We start from the raw sequence: 15,075 nt of genomic DNA, 5'->3' as shown, positions 1-15,075 counted from the left end.
AACAAAGATGGCGTTGAGTAGAGAAGCAATTGATGATACTGCCCTTGCAGGAAAGGTGAGTCTTGATTTGAGCATAGAATGTACAATGACATGAGAACTTATTTAAGCTTTGTAGCCTGAAGCTGTATGTTCCAAAGGAAGGGCATTATGTGCTTTGGTTGTCTATGCATTGCATATAGGAGGTAGGCAGTAACTGCATTATCTAGTTCGGTTCAGGTGGCTTACTTGGTCATTCAAAATTGATCAAATATATTTAGGGTAAACTATGTATTTAGTCATCCAACTGTCCTTGTTGTTTCGTTTTGGTCACTTAACTATTTTTTTCAAAATCATCACTAAACTTACATATTTGTTCCATTTTAGTTATCCACCATTAAAAAATGAACATATCTATTGATGAGGTATTTTTATTTTTCCAATGATGATGTGATATTACTGTATGGTGACACGTCAACATCACCATTAATATTTTACTGGCGGGTGACCAAAACGGAACAAGACATAAGCTTAGTGATGATTTTGAAAAAAAAAATAGTAGAGGACAAAACAGAACCGCGTGATAGTTGGGTGACTAAATATGTAGTTTACCCTATTTTTATTCTCTATTGTGGATGTAGTGAAGAATTGAATTCAGATTACATGATTGCCTTTTGGAATTCAGATTACTTTCTAATTTTAACTGTTTTCGAGAAACTAAAAGATACGGGAGCTGTTGCAAGTTCCACGGCTACAAAGATATATGGACTGAACATTCTTGCTGAAGATATTTAGGTTTACGTCAATAAGATTTGTTCATATTTGTCTTGGATCATCTTGTCTGGGGATCGTGTCTTCACTATTGCTGCGCATATCTCCATCTTTTCTTCTATCATGGTCCTTCACTGATCATTTTCTCCTGCTAGATAGAAGCTAGTCGGTTGTGTTATCTATACCTGTACTCTCAGGGGGTGTTTGGTTCAAGGAATGTGGGATGGGAATCCCACATTCCCATGTTTGGTTGGCTGGGAATCTCATTCCCGGTAATATTTTATTACCAATAATAGATTTTTTTGGGTATATTATCGGGAATGTCATTACCTCCCTTCCCTTAGGTATTGTAACATTACGGCGTTTTGGACTAAAATGCACTTAAATTTTTATTTTTTTTCAAAAATATCCTTCTTCTGTCATTGAATAATAAAAATTCTACGAAGGTTAAATTACAAATTTATCCTTAAATTATTTTAGATTTACAAAAAAAGTCTATAATTAAAATTTTATATGAAGTTTAGGGGTTAAATTTTTTTTACCCTTTCATTAAACATTTTTTATATTTTTAATTTTGTAAAAAAATCATATAAATATTATGAATTTAATTTTTTAAAGAAAATATATAAATATTTTACAATTTGTAATATTATACAAATATATAATAAGGACAATTTGGTAAAATATACATTCCAATAATCTTTTATTCCTTTGACCAAACACGGTAATCTTACATTCCTGCTAAACCAACCAAACACAAAATACAACATTCCCAGTAATCCTATTCCCTGGTAATCTTTTATTCGCACTGGTAATCTTACATTCCGTGAACCAAACGCACTCTCAGGTCCCTTATTGTTTGTTATTGTCTTGTTGCCTTTCTTTTATTTACGAAACTTAAGTATGTTGTTTTTATTTCTTTGCCTAATAAAACACAGCCGACGTTTAATAAAAAAAAAGTATTTAACATGTGATAGAATGATTACTTCGTTTCCTATTTTTTTTCTTGATAAAACTGTTTTACGACAATTGACAAAACACCGGACAATGACAGTGACATTTGATAAAATAAATTATTTAATTTTTAATGTTTATCGAATGAGTCGATCGCAAATTAGATAGAGTTCGACTAGTGCTCATTAAAAAAAATTGATATTTGACTCTTCTTGTTGCTCGTTAAACTCGTTAAAATTTTGTTCGACTTGTACTCGTTAATTTTTTTTTTGTTGCTAGACTCTTTACTCAGCCTGGTACTTGTTAAATTAATCAAAATTTTATCCTATTTTTTAACTATAAGTAAAATCTATTAATACTATATAAAACTTAACATAAATATAAATTAATTAATTTAATCAAAAAATATATGAAACAATTTTAAAATTTAAACTCCAAAATAACAATCCACAAATACATTAAATAGTGATTAACATTTGATTTTTAGACGTAGTAAAATAATAATTGTTAATTAATATTTAATATTTTTTGCTATTTATTATAAAATTAATAATTTAGTAATTTATCACATTTTTTATTATCTATACGTAAATTAGTAATTTTTTAAACGGAATAATATTTTAAGATAACTACTGAAAAGTTATAAAAAAATTAACGACCTGATTACAAACTTATCAAGTCGAACTGAACTTTACTCGTCTCAATTCATTAAGATCTCAAATCGAGTTAATTCAAGTGGAGCTTTTACTGAATTTTGACCGAACTAAATTTGTGCTGCTCTTCTACACCATACCTTACTATAAATCATCACCTCATTCCATGGAAGGTGAATACAAGGTAATACCAAACGACGATTCATGTTAGCATTTAGCAGGTGATAAAGGGATGGTCATACTTAATGGAATCCAAATCCATTACATTGCGAAAATATTAAATGTCTGATCCTGTGAGCACAAGTTGAGGCCATGGCCCTCTCATTTTACATATCCACATAAAAGGAAAAGAAAGAGAAACATGATGTCGCCGGCGTTCAGACATTATCGTAACTACAAACATTCGCGAACATCGCAGCAAAAAGAAGGTTTGAGTACCTGAAATCTGTCCAAAAGCGAGAAAACTCAGATAGAGATATTAAAATAAGAAAACATGGCATCAATGCAATTTTGATAAAAAGGTATTATTGGCATGCCTCATGGTTGCCTATTTCTGTGGCTTCTTCCACAACACTCCAATCTTCTTCAGCATGTTCCCGTTTTTCTTCTTCAGCAACTCGTCATCTGAATCTTCAGTGTAAGGTGAGCTAAACTTTCCCTTAACCGGATTATAATTGCTATCCAGTGAACCAGTTCTCTCCACGAGCCTCCCATTATTACCTGCTGAAAACATTGCAGCAGCTGCTTCCGCAGCCTTGCGCCACTGGTCAGATTGCACCTTTAACCTTCTCAACTCTGCTTCCATCTCGGAATTGGCAATCTGAGCAGCCTCGAGCTGTTCAGCCACCCTGGCAGCTCTCCTATTATTCTTATCAGACTCCTCCATTGCAAGCCCAAACTTCATAATTGCTTCTTGCTTGGCAACCCTTGCCTCACCTAGTTCAGTAGACACTTCATCATTTGTTTTTCCTTTGTCCATGTCCCTTTTACTGATGTCCAACCTGAGCATCTCATTCTCCTCTGATATATTTTGAAGTTCAGTCTCCTTATCCATCATATTTGCCTTCAGATCAACAATAGCTTCATTCAATAACTTCACCTGGTTTTCAATTTCTGATTCTCGTTGGCATGACAGGTTTTTATCAAGTTTCATGCGAAGCTCGTCGTTTTCCTCTGAGATACACTGCAACTCAGTTTCCTTATCCATCATATTTGCCTTCAAGTCAGCAATGCCATTGTTTGCTTTCTCTAGTTCAGCTAACAGCTCAGCCTCTTTCGAGCCTGCTTCAGATTTTATCTGCTCAACCAGTTCATGAGCACTTTTTATCTTTACGGTGCTTTGGGTTTCTTCTGCATGGCATTTAGTCTCGGCAGTTTCAAGAGCAGATGTTAGACGTGCCACCTCGGACTTCAAAGAAAAAATCTCTGCTTCAAGCTGGCTAGTTTCTGCCGGTTTCTCAATTTCTCCAGTTTGATGCTCAGCAGCAATACAGTCAACATCAGACTCGGTAGACAGACTGCCACCAGCATGTCTCATGTCTGCATTCAGTTTGTGAACAAGTCCTTCGAGTGAGAAAAAACGTTTCCTCGATTGATCTAATTCAAAAGCAATGGAGCTGTAAGCTTCAACGGACTTCATGCCTTCCGACCTAAGTGCTTCAACAGTCTTTTTCGCAGCTTCTAGTTGTAACAGACTTTCATTTGTGAATGCTTGAGCCCGAGCTTCCGATTCCTGGCTATCCTTCAGCTGTTTTTTCATGTTCTCTACAAGAGAATGAGTTTCGACCAGGTTTTCTTTCAAGCTCTGGAGCTCCGAATGTGCTGATTCTGCTCGCTTGGTCTGTGCAGCCTCAGATTCAGCCACCATTTCAAGCTGATCCTTAAGTCGTTGAATCTCATTCACAGCTGAGACCAAAGCAGCTGAGTCAAGAGACTGCTGCCTCTGTATAGCTTCGAGCTCTGACTGCCATGCTTGATCTCGTTGTTGTGAGACCTTATGGAGCTCATCTACACGAGTTTCCTCGGAACCAGATAGCTCAAGAAGCTGCTTTTGGGACTCATCGAGCTTCGCAGACAAGTCCAACAATTGCTTCTTGGACTCTTCAGCATTTTGTTCAACTTGCTTCCTAGATGTTTCAGATGAACTTAGCTGTTCCTTGGCCTTCTTTAGTTCTTCTTGAAGCTGTGAATTCTGTGCTTCCAATTCGGATATTCTGCTTGGGCGCTTCTTCTGAAGCAAGAACAGATGATAAGATTAGTTAATCCAAAACGGCAATGTTTATTGGGCACTAATGCGCGACTCATCTGCAAGCAATTTGGAAAGAATCACGCTAAGGAATTATAAAATCTCTTTCTTAGCCATCAAAATTAGTTGTCATTCAATCCTAACCATCACCCTAATAGAGGCTTAGAAAACAAACTCAATGCAAGATATCGATGAACAAAGAAAACCATTAGTTTTCTTCAAAATGGATCGGAATTTAATGGTGGAATTGATCAAAACTTCAAAAGTTAGGCTTCATAAGCACTTATCAAAAGCTTTCTAAGGTTCAGCAGTGGCCCAAAAATTTGTACAGTATTCCCTACTTTGCATACCTCGGCGGCCGGGCTTCTAGGTGAACGACGTTCAACAACTTTAGGACTTTTTCTTTTGAAGTTGTACTGGTTGAACTTGAACTCGATACGGCTTCAGTCTCTATTGTGGCTGGTTTGAGTTGACAATCAGCTCGACGAGCACCCCTTTGTGGCACTTCCGAAGATCTGTTTCTGCTTAACAATGGTTATCCCATGATTTGGTGCAGATGAAAAAACACAATAACACTCAAAAGACTTCACTTCTTTAACAGGCCTCCAGTTTAGAGGATACATTTCTTTATGCACTTGTGTTGGAATTTTTATTATTATTCAAATTACACTAATATGTAAATCAATTCAACATTATGTCCGATGTTCTTTCTTTATATCCCTCTGTAATGGCAAAACATGACTGCATATTAGCTATAAAATGGGATACAATAATAGAACGAATCCCTTGGTTCGTCCTTGCGATGTTCAATCAATCTCATTGAATTTATAGTAGTATATCAATGCATCCGGCCACCGGTTATGCTTGATTTTCAAGAAAACCGCACAAATGCATCGCTGAAACTTGCTAACAAGCTTCTAACAAGTGAAGAATGAGCAGACATAAAGACAACTGAATTTAGAAGTTACCTTGCTTTTGGAGTCTGCATAATTTAAAGAATTTTGCCCCTACACAAGTTAAAGGAAAATAAACAAGTGAAGCTTATTTATCCTACACCACTTCAATGACTCCCTGCCCCACGCCTGCAATGAATCGGAAAATTGTCACGAGCCGAGGCAGATGAATTCAATGCAAATGTGGGTGAAAAAGAAGAGAAAATTTAATGAGCTCATATGAAAGGCAAGTGTTCCTTATCATCATATATCAAACCACAATGGCTAAAAAATCCAAGGCAAACAAAAGAATACCTTGAAGTAAAACTGTAAAAGGTTATGGTACCAGACAGTAATAGCTACCCTTCATCTTTAACAACCCCCCCCTCAATGAGAAATTCTATCGTACAATAAACTTAATATACGACTAAGAAAAGACATTACTAGAAATTATTATTTTTTAGTATTTTTGGTAAAAAATTATCTAAAAATTATTATTTTTATCTAAAACATTAATGTATTTTAACATTTTCTGTAAAATGCTCAATATTAATATTTTCGATAAAAAAATAATATTTTAAATAACGTTTTATCAGATATGTTAATAAACCAGATAATCACTCAATAATAATATTTTTGATAGAAATAATAATATTTTAAATAAAATTTTATCAAAAATAATAAAAAAATAATAACATTTCCGAATACGTGTTTCATTAACGGTATATTAGGCCGCACTCGCACTTCCCCCATTCAATGCTTACCCAAAACACTTGCTTTTGTTTATGGTCCATGGGACCCTACAGATAAAGGGGATGGTAACTGTCAAATTTACCTAAAAGTATCCTTTTTCATGATTCTTAACACTAAAAATAGGGTTATTATTGTAATCTATCAAGTCAACTTTCTTCCTCCATTGTTGCCGTGAAATGGGGACATGAAATGCAGAGACAAAGCGTGGGAGTTGAAAATTTAGAACATAGGAGAAAAATTAATTAATTAACTGATCCTTATTCTCATATATAATGAGGTAAGGGAAAAGTATGATAGTAGGTTACCCCAGTACTAGATTGAGAGCAGAGACCTCCGAATTATAAAATGTCTTTCGTGAGATTTAATCACACGACCCAAGATTAAGAACCTTGTGCTCTACCAACTTAACTAGATCATTTCAAACCCCAAGAAAAATATTCCAAACGCCAGTCAAACCTTTTTGAATATCTAGCTCCAAAAACACAATATAATGAGTATTAACTCGTTTGTTTCTCAGGAAAACATTTGTCTGGAAAAATTTCAAACAACCTCAAAATAAGATATGTTGCAGCTTAAGAAACAAAGTAAAGTTCACCCATTTTTTTTAAATGATAAAAGGAAAAAAGAGACTGAAAAGACCGAAAAGGAAAACCTTTCTGAGATTCGATTTCCTTTATACAATCCATCTAAAGAAAAAAGAATAATGTTTGCTGCAAGGCTGCCATTACAAAGCTCCTGAATTGAACACAGAGCTCAGCTAAGTTACTTTCACCCATTTGGTAATTTTATATTCCTGCTAAATTAACTAAACATATAATACAATATTCTCAATAATTCTATTCTTTAATAATCTTTTATTCTCACTGATAATCTTACATTCTGTGAACCAAACGCACCCCTAAGGATTATTTTACAAACCTTCATGTTTTTACTACATAATATCTATTTTTTTGCTAAAAATATATACAAAATGTCACTCTATATAGGCTACTTAAAATAAAGACTTTTTACCCAAATATCATTTATTTTAAAACTTTTTAATATGATAATTATTTTCAATTATTTTATAAATTAATAATTTTATATCATGCACGATAACAATGTATTTTTATGACACATGTTTAGAAAAAAACATTTTTATAGTGTATTTTTTCTAAAAAAATATTTTTTATAAAATATATTTTATTTTTTAGATAAAATTTATATATATTTCTTGATTTAATTTCTTTTTTTTATTTTAGATCAATATGTATATGAATTGTCGCCATATTGACAAAATAACGTATTATACATTGATCATGCTTGCAATTTTTCGTATAGCTTTTTTTTCTCTACTTATGAGTTCAAAGCTAATTTTACGGTTAATTTTGGTCTAATACCATTGGCGGTCTAATTATTTAGTCTAATACAATATCAGATATTTTCTTGAACTTCTTAAACATCTCAATATTCTAACATTCAGCCTATTTCTTGAACTTCTTAAACATCTCGAAATTAAACACCCCTGTTTCTCAAATGAATAAGCAGTCTCTTCTTATGGGCTTCCTCGCCCATTTAGGGCGTTGGGAAAAAATTCCTCATATAGGGTTCTATCCAAATTATTTCTTGAACTAGGGTGTTTGCTAAAATGACCTCATTAGTCGTCAAGTGCTCCATAGGTCGCCAAGTGCTCCTTGCGACAAAACCTCATCTGTTGCATCAACTCTTATCCTTCCCTTACTGTTACAGCTCCATAAGTCGCCAAGTGCTCCATGTTGGTTTTGGAAATTTTGAATCCCACATTGGTTTTGTATAAGGAGGAGGGGAAATTCTTTTGTTATAAATAGAGCTCTCCTCCTCCTTAGTTTAGTATCCCACAAATATAAGCATTCTTCTATATTAAAGGCTATTTGTACTCTTCTCTCTCTTTGTAATATTTCCTCTATTAGTGAAATATTATTTTAGTAGTGTTTGAGGACGTAGGCATAATTTTGGCCTAACCTCGTTAAATTTTGGTACTCTTTTATGTTTATTTAATAGCTATTATCGGGTATAGTTGTTGTTAATTATTGTCCTATTAAAATTACTTGTCTTGGTAGTTATGTTTAAGGAGAGTGAGTTTTAAGAGGGACCATTGTGACCTCTCCACTCTTTCATGAGAATCTACCTTGGGGTGATTTTTAGTACAATCGTTTTCACACTAGTCACATATATAATAGTTTTCAAGGTGAATTTGTTATTATTGGTGGAAATTAACCGAATTCCACAACAATTGGCATCAGAGCTCTTGGTTTATTTTAGTATGCTCTGTGGTTGCGGCTTAGGCTGATCTTCCACATTAGAAAAAATTTCCTTGGGCTAATTGACATTCCGCATTGGCAGCTATTAATAGAATTTGTAGCAGAAATGGCAGACGACACAAAACATCTGCATCGTCGTCAACAACTTCTTCATCTTCAATTTTGGCAAGAAATGTTGTGATAAATGTTAGATTTACAGTGGAGATTTTTTATGGCACCTGTCATTTCGGTATGTGGCAAAGTGAGGTTCTAGATGCCCTATTTCAGCAGGGTCTAGACATTGTTATTGAATGAGAGAAACCAGATGATGTTAAGGAGAAAGAATGAAAGAGGATCAATAGATTGACATGTGGTACTATTCGATCGTGTCTTCCTAGAGAGCAGAAGTATGCATTTTCTAAGGAAACTTCTGCAAGTAAATTGTGAAAGGCACTGGAGGAGAAATTTTGAAGAAAAGCGGTCAGAACAAGCTCTACATGAAAAAGAGATTGTTTCGCTTCATCTATATACAATATACCACTATGAATGATCACATTACTAGCTTTAATCAGCTGGTGACTGATCTGATGAATATGGACGTGACTTTTGAAGACGAAGATCTGGCTCTGATGTTGATGATCACTTCTTGATGAGTTTGAGTATCTTGAAACTACTCTACTTCATGGGAAGATTGATGTGTCTCTCAGTGAAGTAACAACTGCCTTGTATAGTTATGAGTTGAGAAAGAAAGACAAACAAGAAAACATAGTGTCGAAGCAGAAACTCTTGTTATTAGAGGTCGTTCGAAGAGTCAAAATAAAGAAAGAAGAGGGAGATCGAAGTCAAAGTCCAGATTGAGCAAAGATGAATGCGCCTTTGTCGAGAAAAAGGGCACTGGAAGAAAGAATGTCCCAGGCTAAAGAATAAAGGCAAACCTGAAAGGGGAAAGACTGTCTCAAAGTCAAATATGGTCAAGTATGATGATGCAGATTCAGATTTCGCATTCGCTGCTACGCAATCAACCATTTGTTCCAGTTCATGGTTGTTAGATTCAGTTTTTAGCCACCATATGACCCCCAATAGAGAATAATTCTTTGATTTTAAAGAACTAAAAGGTGGTGTAACATCCCAAATTATAGGTTAGTGACTAAATTGTAAAATTTCAGAATTTGGTGATTAAAGTGGAAAAGTGGAAAAGTGGAAAAGTTGAAAAGTTCAATGATTTATGTAGAGATAATCCCTGGAAGTTTTAGTAATTATCCAAAGTAGTAAAGGGAAAAATGGTCATTTGACAATAAAGATATTTTTATCCCCTTTAATAGGAGATTGAAACGTGGAAGATGAAACATTTCATCTCTTCTTCCTTTCTTCTTTCTCCTCCCGTAAGAGCTCAAGGGCAAAGGTAAGTTTCTTCATTAGTTGATTATTTGTTCAACTAAAGGTTGGGTGTTGTTCATTGGATAGTAATTAAGCTTAAGGAAAGCTTAATTGGTTATAAAACAACAAGATGAAAGGTATATGAGATTAAAGATTTTGAGTTTTTGAATGAAATCTGAAATAAAGTTGATAAGTTGAATTTTAAGTTGAATTGACTTGTCAATAGTTGAATTAAGAGATTTGGAGTGATAGAAAGAAATTTAGAACATGTTGAAAATTGAGTATAATTCTTGAATTTCATTAAGAGGAGAGGATTTTGAGAATTAAGATGGATTAAATGAGTATAAATGGGCTTAAGTATGTGTGTTTGAGTTAATATATAGGAGAGGTTGAAATATGAAGTGTTTAAGATGAAATGAAGTAAATTTCGTGCTGAAAATATGATTTCTGGGCAAGGGGAATCGGTACCCATTCAAGGGAATCGGTACCCATTCAATGGGGAATCGATACCCCTCAAGCGAACCAGAAATTCCAGAATCTCATAGGGGAACCATTCCCCCATAGGAGGGAATCGATTCCCCTAAAGGAAAAATGTGAATATTGGTTTAATAAGTTCGTTAAGTTGCTAGTATCCAATTACAAGGTGTAGGTATCTAATGATTGCCTCAAAATGTACATTTATGTAGATTCTGCGCGTAAAGCAATTCGAACATTTGGCAAGTAAGATCGATCAAGGGAAAAATAAGAGATTGGAATTTACTAGTGAGGCCAAGGTGAGTGCATACTAGTGATATGTAGTGTTTAATGGAAATAAGACTTGCGATGAGTCTATTTCCTAGAGTAATATGCATGAAGTCATGGACATGATTATGTGTTGTTATAATTATATGTGATTATCTGTATTACATTGATTGTATGTATGCATGACTAAAGATAATTATATGCTTTGTATATGTTATGTGATTATGAATAGGTAGAAAGGAAACAAATGATGATATAAGAATCTATTATAAGATATATGATATGAAAATATGATAGTGAGCTATGTAAAAGAACTATAAGTTATAGAAAATATATGCGAACAAGATATGACATCTATGTTTATATGAAACAATGCAAGGTGATATGAGCTATGTGAGATATGAATATGTGATATGAATGAAGCTATATGATACGATCTATGTGATTACATGTACATATGATATATGCTATATGAAATGACATATGAATATGCAATACATGATACATGTGATATGATATGGAATACATGGTTACACATACATGTGGTATGTGACAGAAGAGAATGATAAGTAATGTGAACTGTTAAATGATAATGCCCATGTTATGTGATATGAGAGCTAGGGTATAGTTGGCATGCCAAGGGTCAGGGTTTACCTATGTTCTTCGGGACATATGGACTGTTTACCTAGACATATGGTTTACCTATGTTCTTCGGGACATATGGACTGTTTACCTATGTTCTTCGGGACATATGGACTGATTACCTAGGTTTTTCGGAATCTATGGACTGGTCTTCGGGACATTGATCGAGCTGTGGTGACAGCATATGTGTGCATAACCTCAATGTACTCACATACCTTAAGTTCTCACTAGTGTACATGGGCTAATAAAGTGATTAAACAAGCATACTGAATGTGATATGTATACGATGGGTTTATAAATGGTTATCAAAGGTAAGTGGTTTGAAATGTGTTACATGAACCATATGATGTTATGTGTGTTTCTTAATGATAATGATGGTATATGTTTATGTATGCTTTATGTTATATGAAATATATATGTTTATATGCCTCACTAAGTCATCGACTTAGCGTGTGATTGTTTCACACATAGGTTTGGAAAGCGAAAAGAAAAGTAAAGAGGAACAAGACAGGTCAGTTCTCCTTACCGAATGTCAGATCAGAAGAGAGGTGAATAATATGTATTTTTGTATATAAAGTTCTAGTTGGCATGTAATTAAAAGAATATATTGCATAAGCTCTGAATAATTTTGTAAATGTTTTGAATAATTTAAATGTTATAAAAGTTTTTAAATTACTCACTATTTTATACGAATAAATTTTTAAAAAGTCAATGTGACACTTCGGAATCTTATCCTGGTCGGATACGGGTTGGGGGTGTTACAGGTGGAATGTCTACACATCAAATAATTCCCCTCTTGACACATTTGGGATTGGTTCAATTCGCTTGAGGAATCAGGATGGATCAATCAGAACCTTAACAGGTGTCCATTATGTACCAGATTTAATGAGAAATCTCATCTATGTGGGAACCTTAGAGTCAAAAGGTTTAGAAATGAGGGAAAAAGATGGGATTAGAGGATTATCTCTGGTGCACTGGTGTATTACTTTCTGGGTAGTACAATTGTTGGGACAGCAACAGTGGTAGCTTCTACTGATGAACAAGAGTCAGAAGCAACCAGGTTATGGCATATGCGCTTGGGGCATGTTGGTGAAAAATCCTTGAAATTGTTGATAGATCAAGGATTATTGAAGGGTGCTCGGGCTTGCAAATTAGTTTTTTGTGAGCATTGCATCAAAGGGAAAAAAACGAGGGTGAAATTTGGAACAACAATTCATAATACTAAAGATATTTTGGATTATGTTCATTCAGATGTATGGGGGCCTTCCAAGACAACTTCATTGGGAGGAACACACTATTATTTCACCTTTGTTGATGATTTTTCCCAGAGAGTTTGGGTGTATACAATGAAGCAAAGGATGAGGTGCTAGGATTTTCTTTAAATGGAAAAGATGGTGGAGACTCAAACAGGCAGAAAAATCAAACGTCTGTGTACAGACAATGGTGGAGAGTACAAAATGATCCATTTCTAAAAGTCTGTGAAGAAGAAGGTATTGTCAAGCACTTTACTGTTAGATATACACCACAACAGAATGGGTGGCAGAGCGTATGAACCGAACATTAGTGAAGAAGGTTCGGTGTATGTTGTCTAATGCTGGGTTAGGCAAAGAATTTTGGGCTGAGGCTTTGGTCTAGGAATGGAAACGGAGCGGGTTTGGGGTGGGTTTTGCTCGCCCCGTCCCTGAACCTAAAATGAATCTTCATCCTCGACCCTGACCCGATCCCCATCGGGTTTTTTATCGGGGCGCCCCGTCGGGAATTTTTTTTGCCGCGTCCCCGAACCTGACCCAAATATTATACTCAAACCCGAACCCGAAGATTATATATATATTAATATAAAAATTATATATTATATTATATATATAATTAATATAAAAAATATAAAATATTATATATATATATATATAATCGGGGCGGGGCGAGGATACCTTGCCCCTTCCCCGAACCCGACCCAAAAAAATCCCCGATACCCAACCCAATCCGATATCATTGAAACCCGACCCGACCCAAACTTGACCGGGTTTCGGGTTTCCCAGTCGGGTTCGGGTCATTCTGCCATCCCTACTTTGGTCTATGCTTGTCACCTTGTCAACAGCTTACCATCGATTGCTATTGGTGGTAAAACACCATTAGATAAATGGTTTTAAGAACCTGCTACAGATTATGATTCCTTACATGTGTTTGGTTCCACTGTATACTACCATGTTAAGGAGTCAAAGCTGGATCCAAGAGCAAAGAATGTGATCTTTATGGGGATCACCTCTGGTGTGAAAGGCTATCGTCTTTGGTATCCAGAAACAAAGAAAATAATCTTCAGCAGTGATGTTACCATTGATGAATCTACCATGTTGAGAAAGGTGACTTCAGAAAAATTGAAACAGACATATGGAACTCCCAAACAGGTGGAGTTTGAAGGAAGCAGAATTGTCCCAGCCAGTAAGAAACTGATGTTGACTCTTCTATGGTAGAAAAAGAGTCGGATGAAGAAGTTCATATCCAAGAACCTCCACATCAACAAATCAATTGCACTCAGAAAGGGAAGAGGACCATTAGACAACCTGCTCGTTATGCTGATATGGTCTCTTTTGCATAACCAATTATAATTGATGATTTCCTGTCACTTTTAATGAAGCAGTCCAAAGTTCAGAAGATAAAAGTGGAGGATCGCCATGAATGAAGAAATGTAATCCCTTCAAAAGAATCAACATGGAAACTAGCTAGTCTTCCGAAGGGAAAGAAGGTAATTGGGTGCAAGTGGGTATATGCAAAGAAAGATGGATTTCCTGACAAGAATAACATCCGCTACAAAGTAAGATTGGTGGCTAAAAGTTACGCTCAAATGGAGGGAGTTGATTATAATGAAGTATTTTCTCCAGTTCTAAAACATTCCTCCATCAGAATTTTGTTGGCTTTGGTAGCGCAGTTGAATTTAGAACTAGTTCAGTTGGATGTAAAACTGCATTTTACATGGAGACTTGGATGAGGAAATCTACATGACTCAGCAGATGGATTCAAAGTTACTGAAAAAGAAGAGATGGTGTGCAAATTAGAAAATCGTTGTACAGATTAAAGCAATCTCCAAGACAGTGGTACAAGCGATTTGACAATTTATGATAGGGCAGAAGTACACAAGAAACAAATATGATCATTGTGTGTATTTACGCAAGCTACAAGACAGATACTATATATATTTTCTTCTTTATGTTGATAGCTTCTAGTAGTCAGACAGAAATTACGAAACTAAAGACTCAATTGAACATGGAGTTTGAGATGAAAGATCTTCGTGAAGCGAAGAAGATTCTAGGCATGGAGATATCAAGGGATAAGAAATTGGGGAGACTTTGTTTGTCTTAGAAAGAATATCTGAGGAAGGTACTAAAACGTTTTGGCATGAATGAGAAGTCAAAACCAGTTAGTACACCTCTTGCTCCTCATTTCAAGCTCGATGCATCCATGTCACCTAAGGATGATGTAGAACGGGAATACATGTCAAAGGTTCCGTCTGCAAGTGCTGTTGGTGGCTTGATGTATGCAATGGTGTGTACGAGACCCGATATTTCACAGGCAGTTGGGGTTGTGAACAGGTATATGCATGATCCTGTAAAGGAGCATTGGCAAGCTGTGAAATGGATTCTGCGATATATTCTGAACACCGTAGATTTTGGTTTGGTCTTTCAGCAGGACAAACAAGTTAGTCAGTGTGTAGTTGGGTATTGTGATTCAGACTATGTAGGTGATTTGGACAAGCGTCGATCAACTACTGGTTATGTGTT

At 35.2% G+C, this 15,075-nt stretch overlaps 1 pseudogene; it reads right to left on the bottom strand.

Annotated features, from left to right (window-relative positions):
- Positions 1-2,827: 2,827 nt before the first annotated feature.
- LOC120155501 lies at positions 2,828-5,700 on the bottom strand (annotated as a pseudogene).
- Positions 5,701-15,075: the final 9,375 nt, after the last annotated feature.

This window comes from Hibiscus syriacus, unplaced genomic scaffold, assembly GCF_006381635.1.
Source record: "Hibiscus syriacus cultivar Baekdansim isolate YM2019G1 unplaced genomic scaffold, ASM638163v2 tig00111193_pilon, whole genome shotgun sequence".
Taxonomy (NCBI): Eukaryota; Viridiplantae; Streptophyta; class Magnoliopsida; order Malvales; family Malvaceae; genus Hibiscus; species Hibiscus syriacus.
This window is presented reverse-complemented; position numbering and strand designations above follow the sequence as displayed.